Source organism: Vicugna pacos, chromosome 11 (genome assembly GCF_048564905.1).
Source record: "Vicugna pacos chromosome 11, VicPac4, whole genome shotgun sequence".
In the NCBI taxonomy this organism is placed as follows: domain Eukaryota; kingdom Metazoa; phylum Chordata; class Mammalia; order Artiodactyla; family Camelidae; genus Vicugna; species Vicugna pacos.
Genome location: NC_132997.1, coordinates 63,247,995 through 63,268,785, shown reverse-complemented (window position 1 = coordinate 63,268,785; position 20,791 = coordinate 63,247,995). Strand labels below are relative to the sequence as shown.

The 20,791-nt window shown below is 34.6% G+C and overlaps 1 protein-coding gene and 1 long non-coding RNA gene across 8 annotated transcripts in view; one reads left to right on the top strand and one right to left on the bottom strand.

Annotated features, from left to right (window-relative positions):
- The window catches only part of LOC116282436 (protocadherin-15-like), a 504,558-nt gene that overhangs the window by 441,390 nt on the left and 42,377 nt on the right, over nt 1-20,791 (bottom strand). Inside the window, exon 3 of one of the 7 annotated variants that reach the window (XM_072971517.1) lies at nt 2,930-3,059. The exons of the other annotated variants lie outside the window; for them this stretch is intronic. The gene's annotated coding sequence lies outside the window, so the exon portion shown is untranslated. The remainder of the gene's footprint in view (nt 1-2,929; nt 3,060-20,791) is intronic. 7 annotated transcript variants of the gene reach the window in all.
- LOC140699808 (uncharacterized) lies at nt 8,974-16,221 on the top strand. Its single transcript, XR_012078051.1, has 2 exons — nt 8,974-9,384; nt 16,039-16,221. It is a non-coding gene; the product is annotated as an uncharacterized lncRNA (long non-coding RNA).

Sequence of the window (20,791 nt, the reverse complement as noted above, 5' to 3'; positions counted from 1 at the left end):
GAGAAGAACAAAGCAAATAAACTTGACTGCTAAAAGAAACAGATAACTATTATCATCTTTCTTATTATCAACCTTCTTCAGTTACTAACAGCAGCGGATACACACAAATTCCTTCAGGAGCAATTCCTAAGTGAAATGTAAACCAAATAGCAAAGATAATTAATCATTTTCCTCAAGTATTCTGCAACGACTTGCTAGATAGAATTCACATTCCTCGGTTTACAACCCCTTGAGCCATGTTTGCTGTCCTTCATGACTTAACAACAGGCAAAGAACACAGATTCAATATAACTCCCTAAAATTTAATTTACTATATGCCTAGTGAGTATTAGAGAGTATTTACATAGAAAACACAATGATGAGTAGATAGTACACTTCGTAAAGAGCTTTTACCTTATTAGGATCTATTTTATCTTTCATTCAACATACATTTTCCAATGAGAAAATGTCATGCAAAATTATTTAGGCCACTTCTTAGTCATGGGTTTGAAAGTCTGTGAACAAAGTTTCTACATTTTTCAAAAAAGTTGATCATTAAATGGAAGCGTCTTTTAGATGCTGAACACATACTTTAGGAACACTTAAATACTGACTGATAAGTGTTTATTCAAAGACATGATTCCTACCTGGTGTTTTTATTCAATTATCACTGTACTCTTGGATACACAACTTTAAAGGATCTTTCATTCTGTAAAAGCAGTAGGAAATCAAGATCTGGGATAAGGGAGGCTGGACAAACAAAGCATAATTCATGGCAACGCATGAAAAAGAAACGACCTCCTTCCCCTTGGTGTATTATGTATCTTTTTCCTAAGAAATGAAAGCCTCTTCAGTCTGAGAGTTTTAAAAGTTTTGCTAATCATCACTTCTGTGCAATTTGTTTCTTTTATTTTTTAAATTTATGACTCAAACAGTAGGATTAAAATGGTGCTTTTGATTATTCCTTTAATCCACTGAAATTTATTATTGATATTCACTCTCCTATAGGCACACACAAAAGGCAACAGGCCATAGAAATTCTCAGTTTTTGCTACCAAAACTAATATAAGACAATGGGATTGTGAACTGGTGCATTTATTATGACCTTAGAAAATTATTTTTTTATTCTGAGTATTAAACTTTAGCTTTTGTTTATAGTTTGATTCCCAGAATTTATTTTGTTAAAAAAAAATACAGTGTACTATACCAGCTAAGTATATATACTTTCACAGTTTTTCTATTAGATTTCATACTTTATTCACTGACTAGTGTATGACTAGGGCATACAGAAAGATTTTCAGTTACTAAATGTATTTCCACCATCTTTGGAGTGGATCTACATTTTTCTCAGAACTATTATGTACTTATTTATATTGTTAGATGTATTAATAGTAAATAATATATACATTTTTTAGTATGTAACATGCCATAAAATGGTATAGTTATTTATTTTTCATATTTTCAATTTACTTACTTTCTTACTCAATTGCTTTTATAGTCTTTTAATTTTAGTTTTACCTTCTTTATGTTACATTTTAATATAGTTTTGTATAATATGACATTTTATGATGTTCATCTTCATTGCAGGGTGAATTTTTATCCCTATAAGTCACTTTAAAAGCATACTTAAACCTATAAAATTTTCAAATTTTTCTGAATAGTTAGCATTATCAACTCAACAACTGTTTTCAATATTTGGTTTCTTCATGCTGATAGGATTTTGTTTTTAATTTTTTAATATTAAAAATTAAAAAAATTCTTGGTTATCTACTTAAAATTATCTGTCTTGACTATGAATATCTTAGCTGCTGTTACTACATTTCAGTTTTGTTTACTTATTTTAGTTATATCTAGACTTTTTATACTACAAGCCAGGGATTTATTTTCTCCTACAGTAAATACTACTAAACTTTTGACATGTTGCATCATGAGTACAATGTTCACATTTGATATTGTTGTGGGATATTTTTAAAGGCCCTATTATGAGTATTTACTATTAATACTGAGTCATACACAGGTTGCATGGATTCGCTTCAGACCATCTGGTTGTCTGGGAAAATTTAATTCAAGTTTTAAACAGGAGATATTTTTATTTTTCAAAGCTCATGACAAAATCCACTGCCTACGAATATTTTATCTAATATGAATCTACTAAAAAGAACAGGGATCTCCTTTTGTGTGTTTTTCTTCATATGTAACAGAAAATTTAATATTCAATAATGTGAAGCAGTTTGTCCCTTTTCCTCAAAATACAATGAATCCATGAAAGGATGATTTTTTGTTGAATGGATATTCTCTGAAGGGTATAAAAAGATGAAATCCTAGGAGTGTTGAGTGAGTGCTGATTCGTAAGAGTTGACTGGTAAATTTTCAGGAATTCTGCAAGCTTGTTATTAAAACCTTGTAATTTGACATTTGCTGTAGTGCAAATATTTACACCATGTGAATCAGTAAATGCGACAAGTCAGAGTTGCCCCTGATGAATATATGTCTACACAAAAACCAGAACAGAGTAAGGGTTTCTATTGTCAGTCAAAACTTAAACTACAAGAAAACTATATACATAATTAAACTATATAATAAGGCAAAATGAGACAAACATGAACATACATTCCACTCAACTTTTTAAAAAAGATTTCTCAACTGTACTGCAGTTGTCCAAAGTACAACAAAAACATACTAATTCTCTCCTCAAAAAGAGAACATTCCAGAGTCTTATCCTATTATTAAATCTATCTCCAAGACTAGGACTTCTTTGCTCAAGCATAGATTTAGCTCATCATGGTTAACTCACCAATTTAATTGACCCCAACAACTTCAATATGAAATGATGGGGGGACATGAAAAATGTTAGTACGTACATTTGGTAAAGAACAGAAGATAAAAGCACATAGAGTCATCTCCAGTCCATAAGACTGAGTGATTGCTTTTAAACATAGAAAGCACTCACCCTCTGCCTTCTGCAATGGATTCCGGGTCAATCTCATTGGCTCAGGTTTGCTCCCAGAAAGATGTGTCTCATCAGATATACTCCATGTCCACCTCTCAGCAATGCATCAGAAAGGACTCACTTTTAGAAGCTGTAGTCCATAAGCATTAAGATACTATGAGTATGAATTTGAATGCCGAGAGGTTACCTATACTGTTGTTTAAATACAGGTGTAATTATCAGTGTTGGTTTCTCTAAGAGCGTGAGTATCAAGCTTTAGCCTGTGGGTGGTTGATTAGATGACAGGGAAAGCCATGAGGTGGAGGAGAGACAAACACTGATAATAGGCTTACTAGGATACTTCATCAGGTCATACATGAGAAAGTTTTATAGTATCTGAGTCTGAGCCGATAAACTATGGGTTTTTACCACAGACATCTTTAGGGCTAGAGAAAAGTTAATGTTGTTGTTGCTGTTTTAATTGAATGAAAGACTCTTTAAACGCTATATGCTTTACAATTTTCAAAAGTTTCACATATGTGATTTAAGATAATCCCACAGTAATGTTTTTCAATGACATGAAAGAAGAAATTTGTTTTCTGATTACACTTTTTCTATTCAATTTGTTCAACAGGAATACGGTCTAGAAGGCCATCTGCTATACTGAGGATAGTATTAAGATTTTGTCTTCAAGTGTGAATTTTTTTTCTTCTAAAATATACTTTACTCTTGTATATTGTTTAAAAAAAAGAAATTGGAATCAGACTTTATCAACTATAACTGAAGTTTAATTTTCAGTATGTTTCAAATCAGTGTAATAAACGTAAAGCATTTTTAACTGGCTAAGTTTACTACTGAAATAACAATTAAATGTTAGTAATGAGAAATCATCATCTGTCTATAGGTACAGAACTAAAATATTACTTCCTTTCACATTCCAATGAAGAGAACTTAGTCCCTACAGTTATGCATACAGTCAAAGAATGCCTGGAAACATTGCAATGTGCCCAGCTATAATTACACGAAAAGGAAAGAGGAGAGAATGAATTTTAGAAGACAGCAATTCTTACTACGATGATGATTCCCATATTCAGGCACTTGATGGAAACAGCAGAATCCTTAACGTGAACAGACTATGATTAATTGGTAATCAATAATCAAATACCAATGACCACTCAATTCTTTGGTGCTACCTAACACTCCAGTGTCCTCATTCAACACAGTTTGGAGTTATTGAGACTAAATTTTCCACGAGCTGAGAGTCATAGTGAGCCTCACTCAGATTTAAATGATTTATTTTAAAAATGAATGTTATTCATCGAACACCTGTGCTAATGGACTAAGATTCACAGCTCCTTCTTATAGTCTATCAGAGAATTCGTAGTTTGAGGAAGCAATTTTATCCTGAGAAAATTTGCTTTGCAAATTCCTTACATGTTTAAACATTTGCTTATTAATAGTTTGCCTTTTTAATGTCTTCACAGGGTCCAATTTTACCCAATAAAACCTATTTTGTTACTTTAACTCCTCTTTAGTTATAAAATAAGCATGATTGAAGCATCATTTAGTGATTATGATTGGACACATTCCACATTATTTTGTCAACTCCATTCAGACATATCAGGTAACAGAAAGAAAGAAAAATCAATACTGGCAACAAAAATATCACTGCAATGAATAGAAAGTTGCTCATCCCCGCCCCTCCCCCAATTCTACTCCAAAAATAATCCCATTCTGTGAGGTTCTGAGGTTACTGAAAATATGAAAACATATTTCAAAATCTAGTAAATACATGCCTTCCTTTTCCTTCAGCTTGACAGGTTAGTGTTACTGCTTAAAAGTATAGAATTCTTAAAGTTATTCCCATCTTTGATTCATTCGGTAATATAGGCATTCAGGGGAAATAATTATTTCCAAATATATATATATATATATAAAAACTCCACAAAATTTTCCAAATATATATCCATAAAAATAAAAAAGACATGGATGAACTTGGAGGGTAATTAGGTTAAGTGAAATAAGACAGACAGAGAAAAACAAATACTGTATGGTATCATTTATATGTGGAATTTTAAAAACACAACAAACTAGTGAATTATAAAATATTTAAAAAAAGAAGCAGACTCACAGATATAGAGGACAAACTAGTGGTTATCTGTGGAGAGAGAGGAAGAAGAAGGGGCAATATAGGGGTAGGGGATTAAAAGGTACAAACTATTACATATAAAATAAGCTACAAGGATATATTGCACAGCACAGGGAATATAGCCAAAATTTTATAGTAACTATAAGTGGAGTATAACTTTTAAAAATTGTGAATCACTATATTGCATACCTGTAACTTAGCTAATATTGTATATCAACTATACTTCATTACTTCATTAAAATGCTTTTACAAACTTTAAAAAAGATAGCAAAGGATTGTTTTTAATATTTATTATACTTCCCCCCAATTTTACATTACATACTCAATGTAAAGAAAAGAAATTTCACCAAAATCAAATAAACAGGAAAAAAAAGCACTTTCAAGTCAATTATCAACACATAAGCACTGTAAATATTTAATGCAGTTCTTTCATGCATTTAATTTATGCTTATAGATGTATGTGTTTTATTCAATATATCAATCTTATAATAACTATCATTACTTCATTAATATTATAGTATAAAATTTGTCATTAAATATTTTAAATAAGATTTTCAGTGCCTGCATAATATTACACTGCAAGATATTTCCCAGAATTACTTAATTCCTTAAGGAACCAGCACAGCGTAGAGAATGACTACGTTTTTCTGTCCTGGCTCTACCTCTTTCCATACTGAGTTGCCTTGGGGAAGTTAATTACAATTTACAGTGGTACAAAAATCACAATAATAATATGGAGACCTACCTAACAGGGGTCTGTGAAGTTAGAACACAGTCTGGCACGTTGTGAACATTCAACAAGTGATAGCTGTTATTATTAAGAACCGACAGAGACTAGTTGAGTGGTATTAGTGAGAGTGTGCTAGTATAATAGCTACTTGCATTAGTGAATTTTTGCTTGAATTAAGTCACACATAACTTGATTCTAAGATCTTCAAGGCTTGCTTGTAAACAATTCTAACTCCATGACAATTAGATTTATCTCTGGTTCTAAACTTTGAAAGATCAAGTTAATTGCTTTTGTGTGAGGTCTAGGATATTTATATCTATCAATATACCCTCAATTAAATAAGAACTTTAAAGAGTTTCTCTTTCTTAAAACCAAAAACAGCTTAACCAGAATGCAATCCTTACCTAAAAAGTATTTAGTAAGGATTTGATGTCATTCATTTGAAGAAAATGCATGCCCTTACTGCTCCATGAATCAAGAAAGAATGACTTAAGAAAGAAAATGAACTGAATGTCGAGAATACACAAGATATTGTCAGAAATTCACTCCTCTAATTATAAGAATATTGTTGCAAGCTCTTCTTATTTATTTAATGTAACCCATTCTATATCATCTTGATCTCACAAAATACAGTTTCCTTTTCTTATGGCAATTAGATTGCAAAATCAAATGGGTTCAAAAAATTTTCATTTTAAACGAGGTAATATAATTAATGTCAAACATAGTCTCTTCATTGCTAACCCGATTTTATGAAATAAAGATATCTTGTTCCTAAGAAGCAATGTCTGAAATTTCACTTGATCCATTAGAATAAGAAAGTAATTGAGCACTTGGGCAGTTTTTCCTTCATAAATATGTGACTCAATAATCATTTTAGGAAGTTAGTACAGATGAATTCATAGCTATTAAACAATCTGCAAGTCTTTTGAAAACAAATAATATGACAAATTAGATAATTTACATCTAGTTTAACTGAGGAAGTGTATTTTAACCACAGAACTTTTAAATCAAGACAGATTTTCTAATTAACATAAATGAGCAAAGGAACAAAATAAATTCCTCTCCTCACTGTAGCACAGGTGAATAAAGCAAACTTATTTGAAGGGGAAACTCAGGCTAATAATTAACTAGTACTTCATCATTATATGAACCCTCCATTTCATTTTATCCTTTGCTATTTCATGCTTAACTCAATTTGGAGTTCAAGGATATTACCTAAACCTACTGCTTTCTCAGATTGCTGTTTCATTGTTACCTGTGTTTGTTTCCATCCTGCATTTGATAAAGTTTGTATATAGTCATTTAATACATAATAATGCACATTTAGTTTTATTGATAAACGTTTTATTTTAGAACATCTTTAGATATATACAATAATGCAACGATAGTACAGAAATTCACTAGATTACCACTCCCTCTGTTTATTATTGACATCTTACTCAATTAGCATTGTACGTTAGTCACAATTAATGAACTAACATTGTACACTGTTATTAACTAAAGTCCATGTATCATTTGTCTGTCCTGTTCTTCCTTATTGACCCTTTTCTGTTCCTGGATCACATTCAGGACACTATGTTACATTTAGTCATTATGTCTCCTTAGGCTCCTCTTGCTTGTGATGCACATTTATTTTTAAGGCCCTACATGTGAGCTCTATGCTAAAAAAAAAAAAAGCTTATATTCTCCTATCTTATGGAAACTGAAATACATAGAAGGTAGTCCCCAAATCCCCAACCTGATATTTTAACATTTCTAAAAAGTAATAGAGAGTGTCACAAAGGTTACTAGCTGTCCCTCATTTCCTCATTTACATTCTCTTCTTCCACACTGTAAGCAAATACCTTGTCTACCCAAGTCAGGTCTGTGTTTCCCAGCCCCCTTGCAGTTAGGTAGGGCAGTCAGACTAAGTCGGACCAATGTAGCCTGAAAGGAAGTAATGTTGAAGCAAATTCTAGGTCATCTCCTTCAACCCATGCTTAGGTGCATCCTTTCTCCTTTCCATGGGCTAATGAGCTCACTCACTGCACTCAGTATGAATGACATGAATCTAGGAAATAGAAGAGCCACGGGATGCAAGGGGCCTAGATCTCTTGTAACTTCATGGAGCAGAGCTTATCCCACCTGCCCTGCACTACTGACCTCTGGGCCGTTTTAAAGGAAACAAGTAAACAATCATATTATTTACACCCTTTTCATCTTGAGTCTCTGTTATAATTAATTTATCTTGCATCATAACTGATACAGTACAAAAAATAGATGGTTAGAAACTCAAATATTAACTGTGCATGTAAAAAAAGTACATTTGAAAGTAGTAATCAGAATATTGCCAAAGATGAAAAAGTTAATGTTAAAATTAGGTCGATAACACTCATTTTGGAATGTCCAATAGAGAAGCCTTGAAAAATAAATTTAATTATATCTAGAATCTCATATCTGAATTTCAATAGAGAGAAGCCTTGAAAAATAAATTTAATTATATCTAGAATCTCATACCTGAATTTCTATAAGAGAAATTTTGTATTTGAACTATATGTTGTTTTTCCCTTATTGTTAATTCTGAGTATATAAAATCCAGATTTATTCTGAAACAGATTCCAAAAATGCCTGATTTCTTGAATTAATTTGAAAATACCTGCCTCTAAACCATTATGGCCCTAAAGTAAAAGACACTTATAAAGAAATGTTACAACAAGAGATACTCTTACAAGTAAAGACCTTCAACACTGAAAGAATCTATGCAGTTCTGGAATAAAACTCTCCTGTTACTTCATTAAATGTTTACTTTTTACATATAGATTAAGAGTTGAAAGCAGTCAGCCAGATCAACAAGCATAAAAATTGGACGTGGTTTTATTGTGCGTAAGTATTTGATAGATTGTGTTTTGACTGTGCGTTGCAGCTGGATCACTCAAAAATTCTTCACTGGTCTGCTATTGGCACCATCCCTCAGGCTACTTAACAACAGGCTGTTTAACTCAGGTATCAGCTAGAGGGGGGCCCTACTCCCTGGAGAGCTAGTTAAACTGAGCAGGAAAACCCAGTTCTACTGTCTGTGCAAAGCCTTCCTCAATGATCTAGCTGTTTCTAGGGACAAGCCTGATCTGCTTCTATGACTTCATCTTCCATCTGCCTTGTCACCATAACAACAATCTCAGAATCATAATTCTCAAGTTTTCAAGAGAAATCCAATTGTATTTTTTGAGTTTTATTACATTTTTAGAGAGTTGTGGGAATTTAAGCAAAGGATCATGTAGTAAACTAAATGGCCTCATTCTAGCCACTCCATTCCCTCTTTAACCTTAAGTATACACAGAGAAGTCTGGCTTTCCCTAGCTCCCATATCCAATTCATATTCCCAGATGTACTGAGATTCTCAGAAGAGATTCTTATATGTAACAGTATCCATCCAACTTAGACAGTATCCAGAGCCAGATACAGGATGCTAGCCTCCACCCTGTTTAAATATAATGAAAGGAAGTTGCAATCTTAAGGATTTTATTGGTCAAGACCCATGATTTAATGAAAAGATAAGCAAAAATAAGACAAGACGGATGAAGTAGCTAAAGGATTGTGAGCGAGCCAAAATATAACCAGGTGACTAAGATATGCGGGTAAGTAAATAACACCTTACATATTATTATTATAGTTAAAAAGTAACTCTTAAGCTATCCTGGATTCAGTACCTAAAAATCTATTAAGATCCTTTACAGTAAATAGGGCACATTATTTATTTACTTTCTTATTTGTTTGCTTATTTGGTTCAATATTTAAATGCCATTTTTGAATGCCAAAAATATGCAAATACCAGGAGTTTCATGTGATTCAGTCTAATATGTAAGCAAAATCTCTTTTCTCTCCTAATCCATAAATTTATTCTTATGCTTTTACTAATCTACTGGTGTACTGCAAAGATTCAGTGCCTAAAGTTTAAGGGAAAAAGTGGAAATGAATGCATCAAGAGACAGTAAAATTCGAGGTGATAATGAAAAAGAATTGGTTGTGGACAGAGAGATCAAAATACACGCCGTAGTAATTCTGCTGCTAGAATATAATACAGAGTAAATGCTCTGACTAGCTGTCAAAACAGAATTATGGAAAAGGAAAAAGCAGGTTCTCTTTTATTTAATATACAATCATTACTGTTACTGTAGTGAATCTGCAGAGAATCCAGCCGTCTATTGTATTCAACAGAACGAGCAGCTAAGTCCAACAAACCTTTAACAGTACCTGGAGTATTTCCTTCAACAGGCAAAGAGCTATTAGCCTCACCTTGTCACTAGAAATACCCAATGCTATGCCCTAAAGGACAAAGGAAAACAAGGGCCCACGCAGTTATAGACCAATTACTGTGGCACTGAGCTACTATTCTGGGGGGACTCCAAAGAAGCAAAGTCCTCTCATTTCCTAGGAGGTGTGAACAGTTTGTCAAGTTGCATTCTGGCAACTCATCTGAACCTTGATGTCCTGAGGGAAACGAAAGTCTATCGTAAAATTCAGGCTCAAAAATCAGTCAGTCTGGAACAAACATCAGTACCTGACACCAGAAAGAGCTTCTCAGTAGATAAAGGAGTTACTCTGTAAAGGCTGTTAGGCAATAGAACCTAACAAATACAGGAAAACAAACCAAAACAGACAAGTCACCCAGAGATGAAGAAGCATGAAAAGGCCACAGCAGGGCGCATCAATAGGCTGTTCTGCAGAGGTCAATTCTGACATCTTGTCTCATCTGGTAAGACAAGTGTCCAAATAAATCTAGGTCTAAGAAGGAGCAGAAAATCACCTTGCAGCAGATTTCCCCAGTGTTCCTTTCTCTCTTTCTTTTCTCTTTTGCATTCTTCTTTTATTGTAGGATAGTCAGCTTACAATATTGTGTTAATTTCTAGTGCACAGCATAATGTTTCAGTCACACATATACATGTATACATTGTTTTCATGTTATTTTTCGTAATAGGTTACTGCAAGTTATTGAACATAGTTCCCTGTGCTATACAGTATAAAGTTACCTATTTTATATACAGTAGTTAGTATCTGCAACTTTCAAACTCCCAATTTATCCCATCTCATCTCTCTTCCCAGTGTTTCTAAGTGCTGAAAAAATGTCTTGAGCAGTTTCCTTTAGTTATCCAACTAGAGGCCTTGTGAAGTCCACTTCCCTGAAAGAAGCCTGCATGAGAAATTCTGATGTTCTAGTGGCTTTTCCCAAAAGGAGATGATTAATAGGAGAAGAGCTGAAGATGATAATCTTCTTGAAAGGAAGGAGCTAAGATACTCTGGCTCCCAATTTCTCAGAGTAGAAGGTGGGCAAAATTGTCAGATAGACAAGGGTTGTCTTAACTTCAACCAGAGCTCAGAGAAACTAGACCAAGATTAGCTATGGGGTTTACTCCAGGGTGAAATTCCAAATTAAAAAAAAAAAAGTTTAAATGAAAGATCTAGGTTCTTTAGACAGATAATGCTGTATCTGCCCCAAGTCTCTTTACCCTATGTTATATTCTACAAAGCAAATAAAAGATGAGAGAGCCAGTCTTCAGGTGCTGCAACACTGGGGCTCAGCTCTTTGGTACATGAGTCCCTGAGCTCCAGTAAGTGTAACAATGGGGTTCAACTTCCCTTACAGTGATTCTCCATCTAGACTGCAAATTAAAGTCACCTGAGAGGATTGTTTAAATTCGAAAGCCCAGACAGGATTGGAATCTGGATACAGGACTCAGCTACCAATATTTTTAAACGCTTTTTAAGTGATTTCATTGAAAGACAATGTTGAAAATCACTACTTTATAATGCTCCTTCTCAAAGGAAGGACTGATGATGAGCCACTTTCTGACACGATGGAGAGAAAAGGGGAGCAGACCAGGGATGGAGGAAGAGAGAATGAAGAATGTGCTTTATTTGAGAAGCAAATAAACCTATTACATGACTCTGTGGAGACAATATGTAGGCAGTAGGATATATGTCTGGAATTCCCAGGAGATGAGAAGACTAAAGATAGATTTAATAATTTGGGACTACATAAGGTGGTCTAAAGATATTATATGAATAGACTAAATAGGGACCCCATGAGTTAGCCCTGGACCACACCAACTTTTGGAAAATGAACAGAGGAGGAAGAAGAGTCTCGAATAGCAATTGAGAAGGTGTAGGCAGCAACATATGAGCAAATTCAAAGGACACAGCAACACAGATATGAAGAGAAGAATCTGTTTCAGAGAAAGGAAATATTTGCCTCAAACATGATGAGATCAAATAAAATGAGAGAAGTGATGGCTCTATTTGTCAACACAGGTATCATCAGAGATCTTGACCAAAACAACTTCAAGGAGAGTTGGCTATAGAAAACCAAATGGAGTAAGTGATGGACGTGTGAGATACAGAAATAAACACTACAAAAGGAAAAAGTATTTTGGGGAAGGAGTATGAAGTCAGTCCAAGTTGTCTTATTAGAAAGGAATTAACTAGCACTTACATGAATGTAGATAAAAATAATTTACCAACAGAGAAAGAAAAACCGATGAATCAGAAGGATGTGGGAAAGATGTGTGTTAAAAGTAATGGGAGTCTTATCTTTTGCGAATATTTTCTCCCATTTTGTAGGCTGTCTTTGTTTAGCTTATAGTTTTCTTGCTATGCAAAAGCTTGTAAGTTTAATTAGGTCTCATTTGGGTTTTTTTTTTGCTTATATTTCTACTGCCTGGGTAGACTGCCCTAGGAGAACACTGCTGAGATTTATGTCAGATAATGTTTTGCCTATGTTTTCTTCTAAGAGGTTTATAGAGTCTTGTCTTATGCTTAAGTCTTTAAGCCATTTTGAGTTTATTTTTGTGTATGGTGTAAGGGAGTATTCTAACTTCATTGATTTATATGGAGATGTCCAGTTTTCCCAACACCATTTGCTGAAGAGACTGTCTTAACTCCATGAAAAGGGTTTAATTTTCAGAATATATAAACAGCTCATGAAAGTTAATAATAAAAAAATCCAATCCAAAAATGGGCAGAAGACCTCAACAAGCAATTTTCCAGTGAAGACATACAAATGGCCAAAGGACACATGAGAAAATGCTCAATATCACTAATTATCAGAGAAATGCAAATCAAAACTACAATGAGGTATCACCTCACACCAGTCAGAATGGCCATCATCAAAAAGTCTATAAGTAATAAATGCTGGAGAGATTGTGGAAAAAAGGGAACTCTCCTATACTGTTGATGGAAATGTAGTTTGGTGCAGCTATTATGGAAAACAGTATGGAGATTTCTCACAAAACTAAAAATAGACTTACCATATGATCCAGCAATCCCACTCCTGGGCATATATCCAGAGGGAATCTTAATTCAAAAAGATACATGCACCCCAATGTTCATAGCAGCACTATGTACAATAGCCAAGACATGGATGCAACCTACATGTCCATCAACACATGACTGGATAAAGAAGTTGTGGTATATTTATACAATGGAATACTACTCAGCCATAAAAAAGAATAAAATAATGCCATTTGCAGCAACATGGATGGACCCAGAGATTGTCATTCTAAGTGAAGTAAGCCAGAAAGAGAAAGAAAAATAAAATATGATATCACCTATATGTGGAATCAAAAAAAAAAGACAAATTTATTTACAGAACAGAAACAGACTCATAGAAAACAGACTTATGGTTACTTATGGGGGCCAGAGGGCAGGGAGGAGAGGTGGAGGAAGGGATAAATTGGGAGTTCAAGATTTGTAGATACTAATATGTATAAAATAGATAAACAGTAAGTTCATACTGTATAGCACAGGGAACTAAACTCAATATCTTGTAATAACTTACTGTGAAAAAGAATGTGAAAATGAATATACGGGTGTTCACATGTGACTGAAGCATTATGCTGTACGCCAGACATTGGCACAATGTTGTAAACTGACTGTACTTCCAAATAAAAAATATATATGCCAAAAGGCAAAAAACAAAAAACAAAACAAAACAAACAAACAAACAAAAGTAATGGGAGACTCATACCAAGCAGTTGCCCTGTACAATACCAGAGACAAGTAACTGATCTGTGTGTAAGTACAGATGCCCCTTAGTCTTTATTTCTGATGGTTAAAATAAGAGTATGATGATTTTTACTTTTGCAATGAAGTGCAAGGAAAGATCATCATTGGAGGAATGGAGAATGGGGGAGGGGGGTTGTGAATAAGTAGGGGAAAGGATAAGACCTGAAACTGTCATTTTGAAGAGTGGAATAAAACATTATAAAGATGTATTAAAGTGCTAGGCCCTACGGAATGCCCATTTTTCCATTTATGATCTTAAATTATTAGACACTGGCCAGTATGCCGGTGGGTCTTCCCTCAGATGTGCTCCGGTGCAACACACAGATATTTGGGTTTGATTAGGCAAGGGATTTTTCCAGAAGTATGTTGTAGGGAAACAAGTGTGGAAAAGTTCAAATTTTTTCAAAGCAGAGGTTTTAATTAAGGGATGGAAATCTGAAGCTGAGTAAGAAGAGAAGGGCAGGCATGATAAGGATTATTGGTGTAAAAATGTAATTGTGTAAATCAATTGTGCTGGATTTAAGTGTTAAAATAAGCACAGACCTGAGAGTGGAAGGGTACTACACAGGACTAAGTAGGTGAGGTGGGAATGAAGATAAATACTATCTGAACTGATAAGTCAGTTTATGAATGTATCATCTAAAGGAATATTGAAGACAATAAAGTCAATGGTAGGAAAAATGGTGAAAATAAAGGGAGAGTTTCATGTACTAAAATTATCCATGAGTAAATAGAATCACAGGAGTTTGGGGGATGATAATAATATGGTGTTGGTAGCTGAACAAATCTTATGGCATGCAAATATACACTAGGATTTTTGGAAGCGGGTAGGTGAGACATACAAATGCACATGCAATTAAAGATGTTTGGACATTGGCAGAGTAACTCAACTTACAGAAAATCATAACAGACAGAAAGGCACAGGAAAACAAACAAATATTCATCAAGAGTGAAATGAAACAGACTTTGATAAAATCATATAACAATACGATTTGTCACTATTTAAAAAAATCATTTTTCTAGACTGTTCTACAAAGGGAAAAAATGCTCATAGCATGGAATGTTGAAAAAGTAGGATATTTTATCTGCACAAACATTTTTAATTTTAAAAAATATATTTAAACTTAAATATAAAATTAAAACCATCTTATCAATGATTGGTTAAATTAGAAAATAATTTTTCCTGCCGTATATTTTATATTCTTCAAATCATCTATAAGCATGTATTATATCTATAATAATTGTAAAACTAAAGTTTTAAAATTATGGCACTAAATAATATAAAATTAGGAATTAACATACATTCATTCTTCTCTACATTTCATTTTTTAAAGGACTTTCCTCTTTTCTGATTTTGAATTTCAGAATCTGATCACTGTAGTATAAAAAATACTGCACAGTGAGAAAAAATAGCTTTAAGGCTCAAAATTGTTCTTAGAAAAATGTTTCCCCATTGACTCAATAGTCTTATAGGTATATGTATTTGACCCCATTTAAAATCATTACGACATAATGCCAAGAAGAGACACTATCCATGGATAACTTTAAGCCCCCTACCGTAGAACCTACAGCAAAAGCTGAATGGCTGATGTTTTATTTGGGGGAGTAGGATTCTGAGAGGAGTGTAGGTTGAAGACTTAAGCAGAGAAGGAGTGTAGCTGATCAAAGACACATTACTGAGTTAGACAGCAACAGGAGTGACTGCTAGCTCAGCCTCACAGAACACGCACACACAGCCATATGAAACGTGTCTCAGAGCCTTCTTTCTGGGGAAATTAAGGGAGGAATAGTTATCTACAACGCCTGATCTTCACTGGTCAAGTTTTTATTCAACACATTATTAACACTTCTGACCTCTACGTATGTACTTGGCATCCCCAAATGTGAGTTTCCTTTTGACATCAACAAAGAAGCCTTGGGGCAAAAAGAAAGTCATCGAGCCTAGAGCAGACTGGGGACTGCAGAACATTTAACCACAGAAACGTCAAAGATGAGAGATGATAGGGAGGGGTACCTCCTAAATAAATTGGTCATGGTTGGCTTTTCTTTAATCTCTGATGACACTGATACAAGTCATAACTGGGGATTATGATAACTACCATTTCTGAAGATTAATCCAAATATGCAAATGATACACAAATTTTAAAATAGATGTTGTATTAAAATGTTATACATTTATAAATGGCTACTTTATATTCTGTCCTTTCCTCCCAGGAGCAGTTTTAATAAAAGCACAACTCTGCTGGTCATAAATTACTTGATGATCTGGAGTCTACCAAGCTACAATGGATACGTCAGCAATTCAGAGATTATACGAAGACAGAGCCCTAATGATTTATAATGTAAACATCTACAAAGTAAAATCATTATTTTGAATAATGCTAAAAATGCACATAATTTCTCTATTAAAATTGTTTCTATTTAATACAATAGAGATAAACTCATACCACTTACTAACATTGTGACTTATAATAGGAACTTTTGACGCTGATCGTTTTCTCTAACTCTGATCCTTTCCCTATTTTTGCCTACACTTTCTCTACACATAGGTTATTTTGATCAGAACATCAGGTTCCTTTCTTTTTTTTATCAGCAGCCCCCTAACATTTAGAGCAAAATGTATTAAAAGTAACAATTAACTGGCTGGACCTCAAATAATCTCAGAGATAACAGGATAAAGAATTAAGAGAAATTTGCAGTACATTTTACTGCTTCAAAATGCATAACATGGTAAATCACTGATAAAACCCCACCTATTGCTGGATAGGATGCACTTTAACTGTGTCAAGTTACAAGAAACTGAAGTTTATAGAGGTTGTCAAAGGTAATATAGCACATAGAAGCTGACCTCCAAAAATAATTCAGATTTTCTCATTTAACGTTCTTTCAATTACTACTCCAGGATTGTATGTGACACAAAAGTCTATTCAAAATCCTTCACATAAGAGAAAAATTATTGGCTCAAATATCCAACAGATTCTAGAAGTGAGACTAAGGGAACTAACTTGAGGCATAGCTAAACCAGCTATCACAGTATCAGCCAATTTCTCAGGAGAAAACAGATGGCAAAATCAGATCAGTACACATTTTAATTTTTTTAATGAGATAAAATTTTTTAAAGTATGTATTAGGCAAGGTATAGTAATCCACAAGAAAAAATCACAATACTCCAAGCACCATTACCACATCTGACGTTGTTAAAGCTAATAGTTACCGCAATCTCAAACAGAATGTGTGAAGAGTCAGGACATTAAATAGAGGGACACACATCAGCCCATGATGACACTGTCTCCCTAGGAAGGTACTCAATCCAAAATTACTCAGCCAGATCTGATTCATTCCTCTAATTACCGTCAAAGTCTTCCTATTTTGCAACACAGATGGAAGTCAGGAGGCAAGGGAACCCACTGGTGGAAAAGGGATGTACGATGTATCTGGAGGAACCAGCTGAAGATATCCAGTCCTGATAAGTGTCCTTTTCTTTCGGATAGAAAATTTGTGTCCTCCAACAAAGAAGACAAGCAAAATCCATCAGCTACCATGTCATTGTGGTATTAATTTAGTCCGATCTCATTCTCACCCCTGAAAACTCAAACATCATCAGTTATTGTTCGTTGGTTTGAATAGAATAGCGTGGGATAAATGGATGAGAAGTCATCACAAGTAATGAAGTGTAACTGCCACAGTCTCTGCTTGTACAGCTTGTTAGAAGGCTTAGATTGGCAGGTTTCTCTGTTCTGCCACATGTTTCCTGTTCTTCTTAACCTGGGCCAGTCTCTTGGCTAGAAGATATTCTTTACCTAGTAGAGCGACCCAAATCTCAGTTCATATAATATGCTTAAGGATTCTTTCTTTCTTGATTTGCAATGTTTTTTCACTGACCAAGATTTCTGAGCAAGGGAAGAGGTTGAAGGCCCTTCCTTAGTGAGGCATTCTAAACATAGCCATCTCTGCCTCAATATGAAAAAAATCTCATCTCTCCCTTTCCCTTTGCCAATGCACTTTCATTCTGGTCCCATGTACCTTGACTTCCTCTTTCCTCCTACTCTCCTCCCTTTCCTCTTGCCCCTTCATATGACACTTTATCTTTCTTCCCTCCACGCCTTCCTAAGTACATCTTCTCACTGGACAAAATCCCCTCCTACAGTTTTGTAATGTAGGTAGAGACGATGGACAATCTAAGATTAAATTGTTTGATACTGGAAATAAAAACAGCGTAAGAACAACAATTATCCTACTTCAGTTAGAAAAGATGTCATCTAAAACACAAAAGACAAACTTTATATGACATAACATGCCTCTGAGTAAATCTGCCCACTGTATTTGTCCTGCAATTTCCCTAAACACAAAAGGGAGACATTTTCATGCAATTGCAAAAACAAAGGTTTCATTTCTAGTTGATACCAGGGCCACATTTTCTATCTTAAACCCTGACATCTTTCCACTATTCCTTCCTCCTTTCAGGGATCAAAAAATTAAGTGGTAGGCATTCCAAATACCACTCTGACCACGCCTCTGTCACAGCTACTTTCTGTTTGTCACTAGTCAACATTCTCATCGGTCACATGCTCTCCTGCTTGGTTATTCCATTCCAGGGTATCAACTGAGGCAAGATACACCTTGTAAATGAGAAGCCACCTTTAGATATGTCAGAACGACCTCTTTCTGGCACTCCCATGAGAAATTATGATTCCATGCTGGCACAGATTCATTAACTACTGCCTCGTGCTTCCCTTATCAACATTTTAGACCTTGAAGTTGCTCCCTATTTACTTTGGGTTGAACATATTTCAGATATGGGACACATACTGGAGGCTGAACCAGATGACTGGGTATTCTCGTACTGTAACTATCCCCACCCCTCACCCACCAAGTCTCTTAAAGGACTGGGACATCTATCTGTATATTTCAAAATGCATTCATTATCCTCTATTGACTGATGGAAATACTCCTTCTACCCTTCAAAAAGATAAATGGTCACTGCTATCATTTTGTGCAAAACATAAGGGCAATTGAAAAGACTACTCTTCCTCACATCCCTCGAGTCCCCCACTCTAACATCATCCTACCTGCATTCCCAGAAATAGCTGCCTACCATACAATGGTAGGCCAATATGCTCTCTATTCTCTTGCATACAGACTACAGTATCTATTTGTCTTCAGCTGAGAAAATAAATTGGACAGTGATGCCTCTAAAATTTTACAAAAATCCCCCCTTACTTCCCTTGCAATTATTTAACCATAACCTTAAAACATTAAATATGTTACTTAGGACTCCAATTTTACACAATATGTGGATGACTGCTTTGTGCCAGTCTTAGCTTATTGATAACCAGTGATATGGCTGGACTGGCCCCTGTGATTCTTATTATGATTCCAAGACACCCTCAGCTATAACCATCAGGAAACTGAAAAAAGAAAAAAAAAAGTTTATTACTTACAGATCCTGGAAATTCCACGGCATATCTGCGTCCCTGGGGGTAACAATGTGGGGACACATGGGCCAGGAGTTCTGCTTTAATGAGATCGAGGTTTGGGGTGCTAAGGTTTCATGGGCTCACTATTTATTGGTCAATTTCAAACATAAGAGTGGGAATTTAAAGTGCGGAAAGAGAAAAAACAAACAGCCCAAATGGTGAGTTATCAAAATCAACCAAGATCTCTAAAACTAAGGAGCTAGTGGGAAGGGGAAGGTCAAAGCCTGGCTCTTTAACTAGTCTGTGTCTAGCATGTGCTTATCAGAGCTAGTCAACTTCGAAAAGGATGCCTGGGCAAGCAAAGTTTAAATTAGGCACTTGCATTACAAAAAGAAAAGCCAACTGCCAGGGCTTACACTACAAGGATCGTCCATCACACTTTCTGGACTGAGAATTTTACAGACTTGATTCACTCCATTTACTGACAAAATTAACATACAAAGGATGGAGAATCTCTGAACACGTATTTCAATTTTATTAGGCCCAAGTGCATTTTCCAAACCATGAGATCACAAAATGGAAAGTCTCCTTCTCCTCAAAGACTAGAGATTATTCATGACTTTCCCCAGCCAGTGACCAAAGGACATGGATTTCCTGGTCCTATAGGAACTGTAGACACCGGATTCCTAACATCTCCAAACTGGATGTCACTTTTTATGATCTTACTAAAGCTTTCTTACTTACACCTTGCCCTTGGCACATGCACTAAAATTGTCTTCTGAAGCTTAAAGCTGTCCTCTTCAAACCTTACTCCACATAATATTCTTAGACGCCCCCTAACTACCATCCACCTTTCTTTCTTTTTGTACATTTGACCCTTGAATAACACAGATTCGAACTGTGCACGTTGACTTAAATGCAGATTTTTTTCCATAATTACATTGGGAAATTTTCTTTTGGAGACTTGCAAGAATTTGAAAAAACTCACTGATGAACTGTATAGTCTAGAAATATCAAAAAAAAAAAAAGAAAATGTTAAGTATGTCATGAATGCATAAAATATATGTAGATACAAGTCTATTCTAACATAAGCATAAGGTGAATGATATTATATATAAATTTAATAATATGCTAGTTTTCTTACTGTTTTACAACTTTGCTTTCAAAGAATGACATTACCATGCATATCAGCCCATCATCAGAGGGAGGTGAGTTTTTTTTAATGCAATGCTTCCAATACTATATTATGCATATGACTATAATACTATATGCCATAAAATTTTTATAATGATTCATTCATTAGTAAATAGGCTAGGCTACCATAAAGCAATCATATTGCTATTTCTTTGTTATCAATGCATGAATCATTATACCTGTAAATAAATATTAATTCCTTTTCTACATTTTCGTTTCATTTTTGACATCTAGTGTTAGTAACACATACAACATCTACAGTGTTTTGTATCATGTAAGTAATACTGATGTAGGTACTGATAGACAATTCATCTTGTAAATCACAACATAAACTTAAGGTTTCAAAAAATATGTTA